The sequence below is a fragment of the Solanum stenotomum genome, chromosome 10 (genome assembly GCF_019186545.1).
Source record: "Solanum stenotomum isolate F172 chromosome 10, ASM1918654v1, whole genome shotgun sequence".
In the NCBI taxonomy this organism is placed as follows: Eukaryota; Viridiplantae; Streptophyta; class Magnoliopsida; order Solanales; family Solanaceae; genus Solanum; species Solanum stenotomum.
Window position 1 is genome coordinate 36,818,804 of NC_064291.1, and position 15,541 is coordinate 36,834,344.

The 15,541-nt window shown below is 32.1% G+C and overlaps 1 long non-coding RNA gene across 1 annotated transcript; it reads right to left on the reverse strand.

Annotated features, from left to right (window-relative positions):
* Nucleotides 1-12,642: 12,642 nt before the first annotated feature.
* Nucleotides 12,643-13,440, reverse strand: LOC125841143 (uncharacterized). Its single transcript, XR_007443779.1, has 2 exons — nucleotides 13,259-13,440; nucleotides 12,643-13,008 (listed from the first exon to the last, which is right to left on the reverse strand). It is a non-coding gene; the product is annotated as an uncharacterized LOC125841143 (long non-coding RNA).
* Nucleotides 13,441-15,541: the final 2,101 nt, after the last annotated feature.

The following is a 15,541-nucleotide window of genomic DNA, read 5'->3' on the forward strand; positions in this document are numbered from 1 at the left end:
ACCCAAATACGAAAAAAAGAAACATCTTTCGTGCAAGCAAGTACCATCGCATGCCAGTACACATTTGCTCAATAAAAGCTAAGCAATCAGAAAGTTAAGAAAAAGTATAGTACATCTCATTACTATGTCCAACAAATATAACAATAAAAGCTACATTGAACTATATTACACTAACATCCATTCACCTTATAATAAATCAATTTCTATGCTCACATAATCTTATATGCAAACCAAATCACCCACTTTTAGAGGATTGCTTTGCCATTAGGAACATCCTCAACCAGCCTTTGGCTTGTGCTTTCCAATTCAGCCTTCTAAGGGTTTGGGGAATATACCAGTAGGGGAGAGAAAAAGAGGGAGGATTCATCGACAGACACCACAAACAAAAGTCAAAAGATCAAAAGGATGTTAACATGACATCTATATCATATAGCTCAAGTCACATACGATTGGCAAATACCCAAATACGAATTGATACAATCTACACCTGATTACGAGATCGACAATTACCCAACAACTATTATAGCTCAAGTCACATACGATCCCACCCAGTTCAAAGGCAACAAAGACGGCAGATTCATGTTATTAGCCAATTACATCGGCGCATTGGGTAATCCCCAAAACTCCAAACCTGAAACAATCGCCATGACAGCCCCAGTAAGGACACGAAGAAAGAACAACCTGAAACAGAGGACTTACATAAACAAAATACAGTTGGGTATATAATACCAAGACTTACAATAGACCAATATAGTTTTTCATAGCCATACTACCTACAAACTGTTTTTGCACCATATAGTTTTCATAGTCATACTAACTAATATAACTATATTCTTTATCTATCCGGTCTTTCGTCTTCACTTTAAAGGTCACTCGCTTGCTTCCTTCTTGCATATTCCCATAATATAGCTCCAAATCTCTTTCAAAGAATGTTTGCCTTTACTTGTTGATTTAGAATATGTTGGCCATTACTTACAAACTCTGCAAATGCAGCAACGAAAACTCCACAGTCCCTAAAAAATTCAATATAAAATTATTATCAAAATATCTACTTAATACAAAAAAGAATACCTATTTGATAATACTTATAGCGAGTGATCTTGTTGTCTGGGAACACCTTTAGTTATCAAAGCAAGATAGTAATCAGTTGAATTAAAGATGAATAAAACCAATGACCACTTCTGGTTCCAAATTCAGACCCAGAACTTATCAACTTCAACACAAGCAGCCTAAACAATGAGCTAGTTGTCATACACTTAAAGCTCTATTTTCTATCAAAAAGCCAACTTCCAAAGCAACTTAAACCTACATTTTCACTTTATCCATTGGAACAAAACATTCGAGTGCGGGAGAAAAGATCAGATAGAACATGGAACAATGTTATTCCAAATATATGATGTGTCCTCTCATTTACACATCTTTTCCATCTATTTTCCAAATTAACACGAACAAGTGTTACCAGCTATTTGACAAGCTCCCACTAATTCTAGACAAAACAATGGACAAAGAGGAGATATTTTGCAATTAAGTAAAACAGAAATGTTTGGTCAACTATCCAAAAAAAATAAATTATGCATCCACCTTCACACTAATGAACTTCATGCCAAGGATGTGACCACCAAAACAAAATTGGGACAAACCATCATTACTCACAAACCAATTTTGAGTAGATCCTGATTCATGGAAAGAAGGACAAAGACAAAAGAAAAATCATGCATAGTTAATCAAAAACAACTAAAAATAAACCCCCCACCCCACCCCACCCCACCCCCAAAGAAATATAGGTTCAAATATAACCTAAAGAATGCAAATGATTCTGCTCACCCGATACTTGTGAGATTCCCAAATTAAAATTGGGACCGTCATTAACTTCATCCGTAGCAGTAGGAGGTGAAATTTGAACTCTCATTCGACTTCTTCTATAAATTTTCTGATTCGAAGTACCAACATCACTAAGTATTCGTAGACTTCTTCTAGGCGATTTTTTTACCTTCTTCCATTAGAATTTTGTGCTGAAAAATGGGGAAGAAAGAACAACAAAGCCCTAAAATTTTTGGACAGAAGAGTAGAAAGAAAAGAGAGAGAGAGGATATGAGCGAATGGGCAACACTTTTTTGCTAAGTTTAAAAATTACATGAAAAGGAACAAATTTGTTTTAAGTAAGTATTGCTAAAAGTTGACAAAAATGGTAATAAATTAAAAGTATACTTAAATGTGGTAATTATTAAATAAAAGACCTTCACTTATGTAATTTTTCCAAAATTTTACGTATAGCAAATTAAAAATTGCTAATTGTATGCTATAGCAAATTTTATAAAATTGCAGTCCATAGCAAAATTTTAGTTTGCTACGGATGTGTCTTTCTGTATATTCGCTAGTCAGTCTTTTTTTTTATATACATTTTGATTGTTTTAAAAAATAAATAAAAAGGCGCGTTAATTTAATTTGTGTATGTAATTGTTTATATATAAATGTATATGCAGAATGTGTATATAAATGTTTATATGAGTATATAATGGGAATATGTATATATGTGAATAACTGAAGTTGCTAATATGTATATATGTGAATAACTGAAGTTGCTAGAATTTGTATAAATATATGTTCTATTTGTTGTTGAAATTCTTAATCATATAAATGTATATGTATATAAAACTTTTTTTTATATACAGAAATTTTGAAAATGGCTTCATTAGCTATTTTGGTTATGCATTCCGGTAGATGGGACAGTGACAATTGTTACGTTGATTATACAATTGAGGGGGTGATTTTTAAAGAAAGTTCATCGTATAAGGAGTTTTATAATGTTATTGCAATGCAACTCGAGACACAAGTGTATAAGTGTAAACAAATATGTATGTTTAAAGGAACATTATATAATAACTACTAATATTATACATTTATACAACCACAATTGTATAAGCAAACAGTATAAGGCATGAATCAACTCAAAAAATATAAAAATAATGATTATATAGTCCAATGACCCACATGATTATACAGTCCAATGACCCACATAATTATACAATCCAATGACCCACAAACAATAACTTCAGTTTTATCATTGTGATTAGTATAAACGTTAGTTTTATCTTTCATTTTTTTACTTGACCCAGCAATAAGTGTATAAGTGTGAGCAAATGTGTATGTTTAAAGGAACATTATACAATAACTACTAATATTATACATTTATACAACCACAATTGTATAAGCAAACAGTATAAGACATGAATCAACACAAAAAATTGTAAAAATAATGATTATACAGTAAATGACTGAAAAAAATAAGTTATATATACATATACATTTAAATTGAAAAAATTGAAAAAAATTAACAAAAATTAATAGAATGAGATGAGTTTAAACGGTACCTGAAATTTTTGAAGTAATGTTTCTCTTTTGAAAACGAGACGATGATGTGCTGGAGAAATTTGTAATTTGAAATTGTATTTGGGGAGAAGATTTGGGAGAATTTGAAGGAAATAGGAGAAGAGATTGTATAAAAGAAAGGGAAAAGGAAAATGTCTGTTTTATTGTTTTAATAAATTATACAAATCGGTGGGGCCCTATAATAGCAAAGTGACCAAGATTTTGCTTATTAATGGAAATAACTGAAACGATAGTGCATTTAATTAACATTATTAGTTTGCCATTTTGTACAATTATTCCTATATTACTTTAACTATAATATATTTGCACAACTAACCCCCTCATTAAATCATTTTTATCTATAATTATAAAAACAAAGAATGGCTCTTTCTTGTGGCTGGATTCCTACTTAAAAAAAGAAGGAAAATGGCATTTTTAGTCCCTGTGTTATTGTCTAATTTCACTTTTAGTCCCTGTGATATTTGACTGTGTACATTTAACCTTGAATTAACTAGACTGACCGATTTTGATCTAATCACTAAGAAACGTTAACTTTGTTAACATATCACTTATTAACGGAAAGGGCAATTCTGGTACTATTAGCTAAAATACTTGAAAAAACCTAATTGTACAAAAATTTAGAAGTATTTATGTCGCATCGTTGCCTCATAATCGTATGTTGTCTTCATCTCTTCTTCCACTTGGATGCAAATTAATGGTTTGATCATGAATAGCTAAGATACTTCGTATATCTTGATGATAACTTCTCTTTAGTTGTTTTCTCGTGTGAGAACAATTCTAGGGCATTCAAAGTTTGCTCACTATACCACCTGAAAAAGAAAAAAAGAATGACAATGAAATTGCGTTATAAGAATGGACTACAATTCACACCAACATGTAAGTACTCTATCTAGTTAATAAACTATAACTTTGATATTGATTGATCAAGAAAAAGATTAAATATTGATGTGGCAAATCAAAGCATAAATACATACTAGATAAATATGCATTATAACTTTTTAGAAAATGTTTCTGTTTTTATATTAATATATCTTGTACTGCTATTACTTAATCTACATAAAATTAAAGCTATATTGGTCTTCAGTACTAGATTGATAACAAACAATATCAAGAAACTAAAATGAATAGCAAAATATTTTTATCTCACTATAAATAAAAGTGAATACTATTACTGCTTATATGGCTAATGTAGGAGAACACACAATAGTTTTTCTTCACACAAGATTTAAATCTGTCTTGAAAAGTTAAAAACTATATGAGAAGAGACATAAAAGATGTACGTACTATTATTTTGTTTCAAAGCACAAAGAGAAAAGTTTACTTTAGATTATGGTAGGAATGTATTCTTTTTGGTCTTCTGGTTACTTTGGACAATGTTCAGTGATCAACTTGTAAAGGAAGAGAAGTCCTATAAACTCTCTCATTTTGATCTCAGCTTTTGCTACATAGTTACAACATTCATTTCACCCCTCGTATTGGAGGCTAAAATATATGTCAATATTCAAGTGATGTTATTTTTTTATGAAATACACAAGTAAGGGTTAAGGCCTAATCTCACTCCTAAAACTATTCCACCTTCACGTTTTCTTAAGAAGTATATAAAAAGAACTTTCAAAAATTGTATAGTTCTAACAAAAATGACAAGTTGACAATTCCTTCTTTATGGACATCAGTTGCACAATTACTTAATTATTCAAATTCAACAAATATTTGAACTTGCAAGGACTGGTTACATTTTGTTGTTGGATTTATATGTTGTTGACACCCAATTTTGGACCTCCACAATATAAATTAATCATCGAGCTTCTTAAAATTCCAAACTATTTGAAATAATTGACTTTATAAAATTTAAATTATTTTCAAGTTAGTTTTATGTAATTTTGTCCCTTTTTTGAATTTTTAAATAATATGTATATATATTTTATATAATTAGGATATTTTATAAATATTCGAAAATCATCTCAAAAAGATTTTATTTTAATTAAATATTTGATTAATTAGTTTAATTATATAATAGTTTATATTTTTAAATCATTCGGTTTATAATTAAGTTAATTATTTCATTTTGTTAAGTTTAAGAAGCTCCTTAATTAATCTTATTTAAATTCATCTTAGATTTTAACTGAATTTGCAAATTAAATTCAATTCAAACTATATTGTGAATTTTAATTGGCTATAACTTTAATCCATTGGCCAAATCCCCAATTTAAAACCTAATCAATTTCTTCAACTCATTTTGAGACCAAGAATTTGGGCCCTATTTCAATACAACTAACAGCCCAACTTCATAATACCAAACCGACCCAATCCTAAACCCATTACAATAACAACAACAATACATACAGAAACCCAACCCAATTCCTTCAATTCAATAACCCATTCCAGCAACAACATACGTACAACAGTACGCTTCTTCTTTCCTCTTCACTAACGCGTGAACAAACTCCAGCGAACCTAGACGCGCACCAGCTCCAGACGCAAACCAGAACGCGAGTCCAACAGCCTAGCATGTCGTCCTCTCCTCTCTCTCTCATCCTCTGTACGTGAACACGACAGTAGACGGAAAAGCGACCCAGACGCGCGCTTGAACGCCCACATTGTCTTCTTCAACTGTGCTCGACAGGCAATACACTGGTACAGTGTTTTCGGCTACAGCAGTCTGAGAATTTGTTCTGTTTTCAGCTCCTCCAACCTTATCTCTGAAAAAATTTAAAATTTTGAATTTCGAACTTCATCTCATTCCTTACCCGATCCCCCCCAAAATCTGCCCTAATTTCCCCTTATAAATAACTCCTTTCTTCTTCATTTTGGAGGGTTGAAAAAAAAGAAGGAATTAGTATTAGAGAGGAAAACACAAGAGGAAACAAAAAAAACGGCAATTAAAATATATAAATAGGCAGAAGAAGTAGAACTTGGAGGTGATAGTAGTCGTGTTGCTGAAATTCTGAGTCTGTTCGTTTCGCAACTCAAATTCCCATCAAGGTCTTTCGAAGGTAGGTGGAATCGCTCTCTCTCTTTGCTCGTCGTCCCAGTCGCTGCCCGGAAAAAGGTAATATCCTTTTCCCTTTGGTTAAATTCCTCTTCATCTCGTGTTTTCATTGTTTGGAGTTTTTGTTCGATTTCGATTATGTTACTGTTGTTCGCTTTCTGCTTCCTTTAATAGTGATACCGGGTTGTCGTTTTAGCATTTGAATATAGCTAATTGTTACTCCTCTTGCTGATTGAATGTGTTATTGATTTAGTTTAAGCTTTGTTTTGATCAAATCTTCCCATGTTTAATCTAAGATTACTTATTGTTTGAATCATTTGATGTTGTCTAGATCAATTTCTTTGCATCTTCTTAGGCTTAGTTAAGGTCAGGGTCTGTTCGATTGTTAGTGTTAACTCAAGTTTTGTTTAAATATGTTCTTTATACATTTGTTGAGTCTGGTTTAAGGGACATTTGATATGTTCAAGTGCAAGTTTAGTAGCTTATGATCAGTTTTTTTTTTCCATCTTTATTTGGGTTTGATGTTGGAGTTAGATCTTTATGTTTATATCGGAAGTTGTTCTTATCTCCTATAGTATACTGGTTCTCAAAATGCCCCCTTTGATCACAATTTCTTCATAAATTGTGAGAAGAGGAATGCATTTTGTCATTTATTGCTCATAATTCTCTTGTTTTGAAACTCTAAGGTACTACTTTCCTTGTCCATTAATCTAACATGTCTTATGGTAGCTTTACTGTGTAAAAAATGAGTTTTTCTTATCATTGGCATTCTCGTGATAGATATATGTTCATTAGTTCATAGTGTTATCTTTTATCTTATTTCATTATTTTATTAGATATCTTGTGTTAGTAGTATTTCAATTAGTTCATATCTTCCTCTATGTGCTGTTACTATTAAGAATGGATGAGCTCATGGTCACCTACTGACTTTCATTGGAAAATTTGCTCTCGAATAATTTTGTATCACTCTTGATTAATTTTTTTCCTTTACTTTGTTTACATGTGATGCTTCGCCGAGTCTATTTGGACTCTTCCTATTGCCTCTTTGCATTTTCGAGTAACGAGTTAGCCATCCGATGTTCAAGAGTGAAATGGGATTGATGTATAGGTGTTTGGAGCCGATATACGAGATTGTATACACTAGTGTACACCTAGTGTATACGAAAATGAGGAAATGGGCCTAAAGTCCCCGAAATTTGGTTTTGTATTTTGTTGGGCCTAAGCCCTTTTATTTTAAGTACTATTATCTTGCTAGAACCTAGGACAGGTGGAAGATGGGTCCAAAGCCCAAAGAAAGTCATCTTTCAAGATTAGTTTAGGACAAGTTTATTGGGCCTTTGGTCCCAAAACCAAAAATTGGGCCCAAGTGTTGGCCCAAGCGGACAGAAAATCAGACTTAGGCCCAAAACTCATTCTATTTATTTTATCTGTTTCGTATTTGTTTAATTGTTTATTTGCTAGTTAATTTTAAGGTTTTTTCTTAATTCAAATCCCCAAAAGATGAACCAATCATATTTTTAAAATCAAACAAGTATATTTTATTTAACTTTAGAATATCTAGTACATAAGTAATATCCTTTTATCCCCTTTCCCTTTAAAAGCAATTTCAAGTCTTAAATTGTTGTTTCTTTAAAACAAAGTATGCTTTTATTTTAAAATTGTTTAGCCAAATAGTTAATTACTGGATAATCGCATATTAACGGGCATTTCGGGTGCTTTCAAATCATTCCCGAAATGCTAATAAGAACCCCGAATCCCTTTGAATATTTTCATTAGATTTCTGTTTTAATTTTTTTAAAAATAATTTTCTTGATATTTTTTTAAAAATTAAGTGGCGACTCTTAAAACCATCCAGTCTCTTTTTAATAATAAAACATATGTTTCTTTTTGTATTTTCTATATTGGTGATATTTGTTATATCGATACTAAATATCATATTTTTTCTGATAATAGATGAAGATCCAGAAATGTACACTCTTAAATTGCACTATAATGGTCAGTGGGTGTTCGAACAGGAGATGAATTACGTTGGTGGACAGATAGCCTACTACGGCTACTGTAAGGGAGGTGAAAATTCTATCATTCAAATGAGACAATGTTTGAAAAAGTTGAAAGCTGATGATAGAAAAGTGAAATTTTGGTTTAAGTTTGGGCCTTATTTTGAAATAAGCTTAAGACTTTTGTCAATTGATATAGATATATATAATTTTATCCACGAAATCCTTGACAGTAGAGAGGTAGAGATATTTGTGGAGCACATAAAGATCAATTGACCTATGATGTGGTTAATATTGAAAGGGCTTGACTTCAAGGTGAAGAGAGCTTGGTAGATGTTGATGTACTAGAGGAAAGTGACGCTACAAGTGAAGAATGTGAGTCATTTCATGATTGATTATTCCTTGGAAGGAGATGAGATGATTTTTGATAAAATTGTCGACTCTATTGCTGAGTGGATTGGTGTTAATGAAAAAAATTTGTCATGGTATCTTTTATTGTTGTGTGTTGATTATGGTCCTACCTTGTTATAGTATCGAGGGAGTTATGAGTAAAAGTCGTTAGACCACGTGAATTTAGCGAAAAATATATGCTAAGGTTATTCTCTTCTTATGGCATGTTTCCTTAAAGCTTAGGAGCAATGTAATTGAGTTGATATCGTTGTTATACTTGTAGCCATTATTGTTGATTATTGGTTGCTCGAGTGGGTATAATCCTCTCTTATCGGATTCTTATTCAGTATTAGCGTTCTTATGTTGGACATGACTTAGAGGCTATTTGTATAGGTTGTTTATAACTAAATTGCTCGTTTTTAGCTGTTGGATTGTTATTGTTGCCTTTGGGCTATTATGGTAAGCTGCAAAAATGTGATTTTTGCCTAGAAGGGCTATGTTCTGCCGATAGGGCTATATTGACGCCTAGAAGGGCTACGAGTTGCCTACAAGGCTATATTGACGCCTAGAAGGGCTATGAGTTGCATACAGGGCTATAGTGATGCCTAGAAGGGCTATGAATTGCCTATGGGGCCATGTTGTTGCCTAAGAGGGCTATGCGTTGCCTATATGCTATATTGATGCCTAAGAGAGTTATGTGCTGCCTACGGGGCTATACTATTGTCTAAGAGGACTATGTGACTGCCTACGGGGCTAGGGGACTATCGATAGGGGTATATAGACTGATTGGCACCTTCTGGGCTTATGGGGGCCTGAGTAGGTGGTCTTGTGTGTTGTTTGTACTTGCCGAGCTTATGGGGCTTGGTTAAGTTGTTGTTTTATTATTTTTGATAAGTTTAGATTTATTTATCGAATTACTCCAGTATTTTAAGATACCTGCTCACAATCTATTGTCTTTCATACTCTGTACATTATTTTGTACTGACGCCCCATTGCCTGGGGGCGCTGCATTCATGTATGCAGGTTTCGACAGACAACCCAGTAGACCTCCTCAGCAACAAGATTGACTTCTATCAGGTTGGCTAGCCCATTTCCTCCGGAGCTGCCAGAGTTGGGAGGTTTGTTAGCTTTTGTTGTATATATTCTCATGGGTAGGCTGGGGCCCTGTCCCACCAATCTTTACTACTCTTAGAAGCTTGCAGACTAGTGTGTGCGGTTTATAGCTACATTATGGCCATGCTCGCCTAGTTTGTTGGTTTGCTGAAGCTTGTTAGTTATGTGATGCATTGTCTTGATATACATGCTTTCAGTTTCGGTATAGAGATCATGGTGGAATCGACGGCCCAATCAGGACTTCTGTGATAGTTGGCTATTTCTTTATATGAACTCTTGGGAGTAACTGTTTCTTTTATGGATCTGTTTACAGGGGCATTGCCTGCCGAGGACTTAATTTTAAGTCGAGATATACTTGTTTGTTATCTTGACTATTTGTGGCTGCCATGCGCTAGTAGCAAATGGTTCAGCAGGGTCGGCTCGAGCCTGAGTTTTGGCATTAGGAGCCAGTTGAGCCCTTGAATCTGGGACGTGACAACATCAATCTTATAGGACAAAAAAGAAGGCTTTAGATCTAATTACAAGGACTAAAGAAGAACAATTTGATATGTTGTGGGACTATTGTGCAGAGTTAAGAGGAGTAAGCTAGGGACTACATGTATTTTGAAGTTGGATGATAATCCAGAAACAATGGTCAAAGATAGAAAAAGATTTTTAAGACTCTATGTTTGTTTTGCAGCTTGCAAACAAGGATTCTTAGCTGGATGTCGACCTATAATATGGGTTGATGGATGTCATTTGAAAGGCTACCTAAAGGGAGGGTAACTATTGACTACAGTAGACATTGATGCCAACAACAACATGTATCCTATTGCATTCGCAATAGTGGAAGGTGAATTGAAGGAAACATGGAGCTGGTTTCTTACACTTCTTGACGAGGATCTAAAAATCTCCCAAAATTCTTTTGCTTGGACTTTCATTTCTGATAAACAAAAAGGTTTAATTCCATCATTTGATGAGATAATTTCAGATGTCACACATAGATTTTGCGTGAGGCATCTGCACAATAATTTTAAAACTGAAGGTTTTGGAGGACAAACATTGAAAGAAGTCCTATGAAAAGCTATCAGGGTAACTATAGAACCTGAATTTTCCAAGCATATGAAAGAAATGTCAAAGATAGATATAGATGCCCCTAAGTGGTTCATGAGTAAGCCTCTCATTCACTGGTCAAGAGCTTTTTTCTCTTCATTCACAAAGTGTGACATGTTAATGAATAATATGTGTGAGTCATTTAATAGCGTACTTCTACCAGCAAGAGACCAACATATTCTGACGATGCTTGAATCAATAAGGATCTATATGATGTCAAGACTTCAGAAGAATAGAAATAAAATGATTAACCATAGCCATATAATCTACCCACGGATCTTATTGAAGCTAGACAAAAATAAGGATAATGTTGCCGAGTGTATTGCCATTAAATCTGATGAATTTCATTACCAAATTGAGGACATGCATCTAAGATTATTCTATGTTGATCTTAAGGAGAGGACATGCTCTTGTAAGAGATGAGACTTAACAGGGATACCTTGTAATCATGTTATTGCAACTATATGGGTTAAGAAGGATGAACTTGAAAAGTATGTTCATGAATGTTACACGGTTGAACAGTAGATGAAGAGTTATTATTCATCTATTTTGCCAATTAATAGCTTTGAGTAATGGTCTAAGACTGGGGTAGAACCACCATTGCCATCCATATATAAAGCTTAGTCAGGTAGACCAAGAAAACTAAGAAAGAGAGAAAATGATGAGACAACTAAAAAAGAATCAGATTCTGGAAATGGTACCCTTTTAAAAGCGTCAAGAAAGGGCAAAAAAAAGAAATGGATTGTGTGAAAAACAGGATATAATAGTAGAAAATGTCCTATTTTTATAAGAACCAATCAATCTAAGGTTCAACAGCAACAAGTTCACCAAAAAGTCAGCAAAGAAGGTTCATCTACACTTAATAATGAAACAGAAGTAAGTTTTCAAAATAAGTTGATTCCCTTTAATATTCAATAAGAGTAGCAATACTAAAAATGTTATTTCAATGTAGGTTTCAAGCACTCTTACTGTGAGTGTGGCATTAATACAGTCCAACTCCTCATTTGTGACTAAACAGATCGTAATTACCTTTCGTATTGTCTATTTATGTTGTCTGTATTGAACTTTACTAACTTAGTTTATTTTTTTATGTACGGTAGGCCAGTCAACTTAACCTGCCAATGGCACAACCTCAAATCCCACTAAGGAGTTCTGCATTCATTTTAGAATAAATTAATGAGCATTCTAGAGAAGGTACAAGGCCACATTTCATCTAGAGAATAGGTAAACAATATGTCCCATTGTCTTACGGGAGGCGCTTTCTCAAACGAGCAAGAGAGTCAGAAATAGAAAGAAAAATGTTCCTTAAATACAAGCTAAATATTTTCTCATGACAATGGGTGCATGAGTTTAGATTGTTCTCTTTCCTATTGACTTTGAAGTTGTTTATGCTTTGGTGACACGTTTTTGTTTCCTCTTAAAACTAGATGCAACTTAAATAATTTGATTTTGTTCTTGATTTGAACTTTTTGCAGATGACTATAGTAAGATCACATGCATTAATCCACTGTTTTTACAATAAAAAGATTGTTATGTTTCTACATATCCAAAAAATGTATTGAAAGAGCACCAAAGGGAGATTCACAGCCTAAAACTCAGCCCTTCTATCTCCTAATTTATTTTTCCGCATCTACACACCATTCAAGATAATGCAAAACCGATATAACAATCTTACATCAAACAATCCAATAAGTTAATATCTAGCATTAGTTTTTTCACTATCACACTTTACAAGTCAAATACATAATACTAACACTTTGAAATGCATATTGTCTCTTCACAATCAAGATAAATAATTTCACTCGAGCACTACAAAAACAGTGCAAACTTCACAATTAACCACATTTTACTGATTTTTAGTGAGATAGGACATTTGAATGTTGATAACTATTAGTTTCACTATTAATCAATCTGCAATACTACAAAGTGAAAGATACCTTCGCAAACGACAAGAATTCCGTCGAAATTCAAGAGGTAAAGCAATTATTGGACCTTCAGGCTCATACCTTTCATTTCCAGCACCTTCAAAAGGGGTTACTGCAATTTTAAAAGGGATACAAATAGATTTAGGCAAAAGAAAAAGTGATTTCCCAAAAACCAATTCATCACACCAACTAAACTAGAGTTGTCATGCACACACCATTTATTCTTTCGAAGAGAATAAAACCTTCAAGTATGTAAGTATATTACCTGAATTTGAAAGCTTAAGCAAATATCAGTGAAAATGTAGAGTTGAAGAACCAAAATCGCTTGATCGAATCGGTAAGGTTAAATAAAAAAGACTTACCTCATATCTCGAGTTGAAGAAGAACTGAGAAGAAATCTCAAAAATTGATTCAAATGAAACAAAAATCACTCCAATATGAGCTCCATCGTATATTTTCCTTTAGTATTAAATCAATATTTGGGGAGCTCTACATTGAATTTTTAAGAGAGAGAAAGAGATAAGATAGGAGAGAAGAACACAAATGTATTTTCATGTGATTCTAAGAGAGAAAGAGATAAAAAATTAAAATGAAGGAGAAAGTAAAAGTAAATGCAATGTATGTCATGGTAACTCTGACAATATGCTAGCACATGAATCTAGAGTAAATTTAAATGATAAAAGAATTATTTTATTATATAATAAATAAAGTAAAATAGCTAATACTTTATAGTACCAGAATTGCCCTTTCCGTTAATAAGCAATATGTTAACAAAGTTAATATTTCTTAGTAATTAGATTAAAATCGCCCAGTCTAGTTAATTCAAGGTTAAATGTGCACAATCAAATATCACAGGGACTAAAAGTGGAATTAGGCAATAACACAGGGACTAAAAATGTCATTTCCCCTAAAAAGAAATCACTATTGTAATTTGTAGTAGGGTCAATTATGCTTGTACATTTTTTGATTGGTTGGGGTGTAGGGTTGTTTAAAATCGATAATTCGAATAAAAAAAAGTTATTAATTTATCGATAATGGGTTATTGATTTAATGATTTCGGTAATGATTTTAATTTTATAAATTATCGAATTACCGATTTTTAATGGTGTGAGATTTTTTAACGGGGTAATCGATAATCAGATGGTAAACTATATTCATCCCATTTGTATATAAAGTGTTTAATTTAGTGCTTAGTTTCGTACCTTTATTTTGGTTTTCTCAAATTTTCGATTATTCTACGACGTGTCAATGTTTTCTTTTACCCAATATGCAATATATCAACTCATATACAAAATGATTCATTTGATTTGTCACTTTGTTTCTAAGTTATTTTCAATGATTTTTTTGTCAAAGCTTATAGTTAAATCAATGATCAATAAACTGATAACCGATCGATAAATCAATATTTTAATGGTTCTATAACTGTTTAATATTTTTACAAATTGATAACCGATAAACTTCAAAATCGAACTGAACCGATCAATACACAACTCGATAAATGAGATAGTTGTGTTTTGAATAATGTATTATCTAGTTCATTATAAAATGATAATTCTACTTCAAACTTATGAATATCTTTAATAGGTTTTAGAACTTATAGGTATAAATAATATTTCATATTCTTTTTTTAAAAATAAAATATATACTTTTTAAATTATGATCAAATGCATTTTGAAACTTCATCTAAAATTGACTAATAAAAAATATTAAAAATGATCAAATGCTACCTTAATAAATTATTGCACCAATCAATTGGTGGAAACCTTAATAAATCAGTAGACAACTTTAACTACCAAACGATAAGCTTGTGACTCATTCATTATTTGTTTTTTTTTTTTTGGAAACCTTACTAGACAATATCCCTTTCTTTTTCAAAATTTGTGTTTGCCGCATGGGTTAGGTATTGTTTTATAATATAGTATATTATATTGTATTATTTTTTAAAATAAAATTATTTTTTTGAATAAATTATTTTATTGTTCGTCGTTATATAATATCACACGTCAATACTTTGAATGATAAATCTATAAAATAGGATATGAGGTAGAGCTACTATAAAAAAAAACTAGGATTAAGAATAAAATAGAATTATTAAACAATAACTAAGATAACATGAGAAGAAAATATCAAGATAACAACATAATCACACCAAATTAATCCGTACAAAAAATAATTCTTTTGTCATTACATAATAATGAATTTAAATAATATAATATAATAAAGCAACTATCAAAATAAACATCATGTTTAGCCTAACGATACATTAATACAATACAAACACTCATACTTTTTTAATAGAAAAATATATACTCCATAAGATAAAGTAAACTTTATTACGTAAACCACCTTAACTTAACACTTGGCATTGGCACAGTCGTGTGGATCTGATCTTGCACTGACATTAAAGAACAAGTGCGTTTAAATATGATTACAGAACATACTAATACCACTAATGTTTTCCTAATATCAAAATTTTGTCCATATAAATATATTTAGGGCCCGTTTGGCCATGCGATATGATATTATGATATGAAATCATGATATGGAATCATAAGATTAAATTGAAGGTTTGTTTGGACATGCGATATGAAATTTTTGTGTTGTATATTTTCTCATAAACATAAAAATCCCATAAGTTGTAAAAC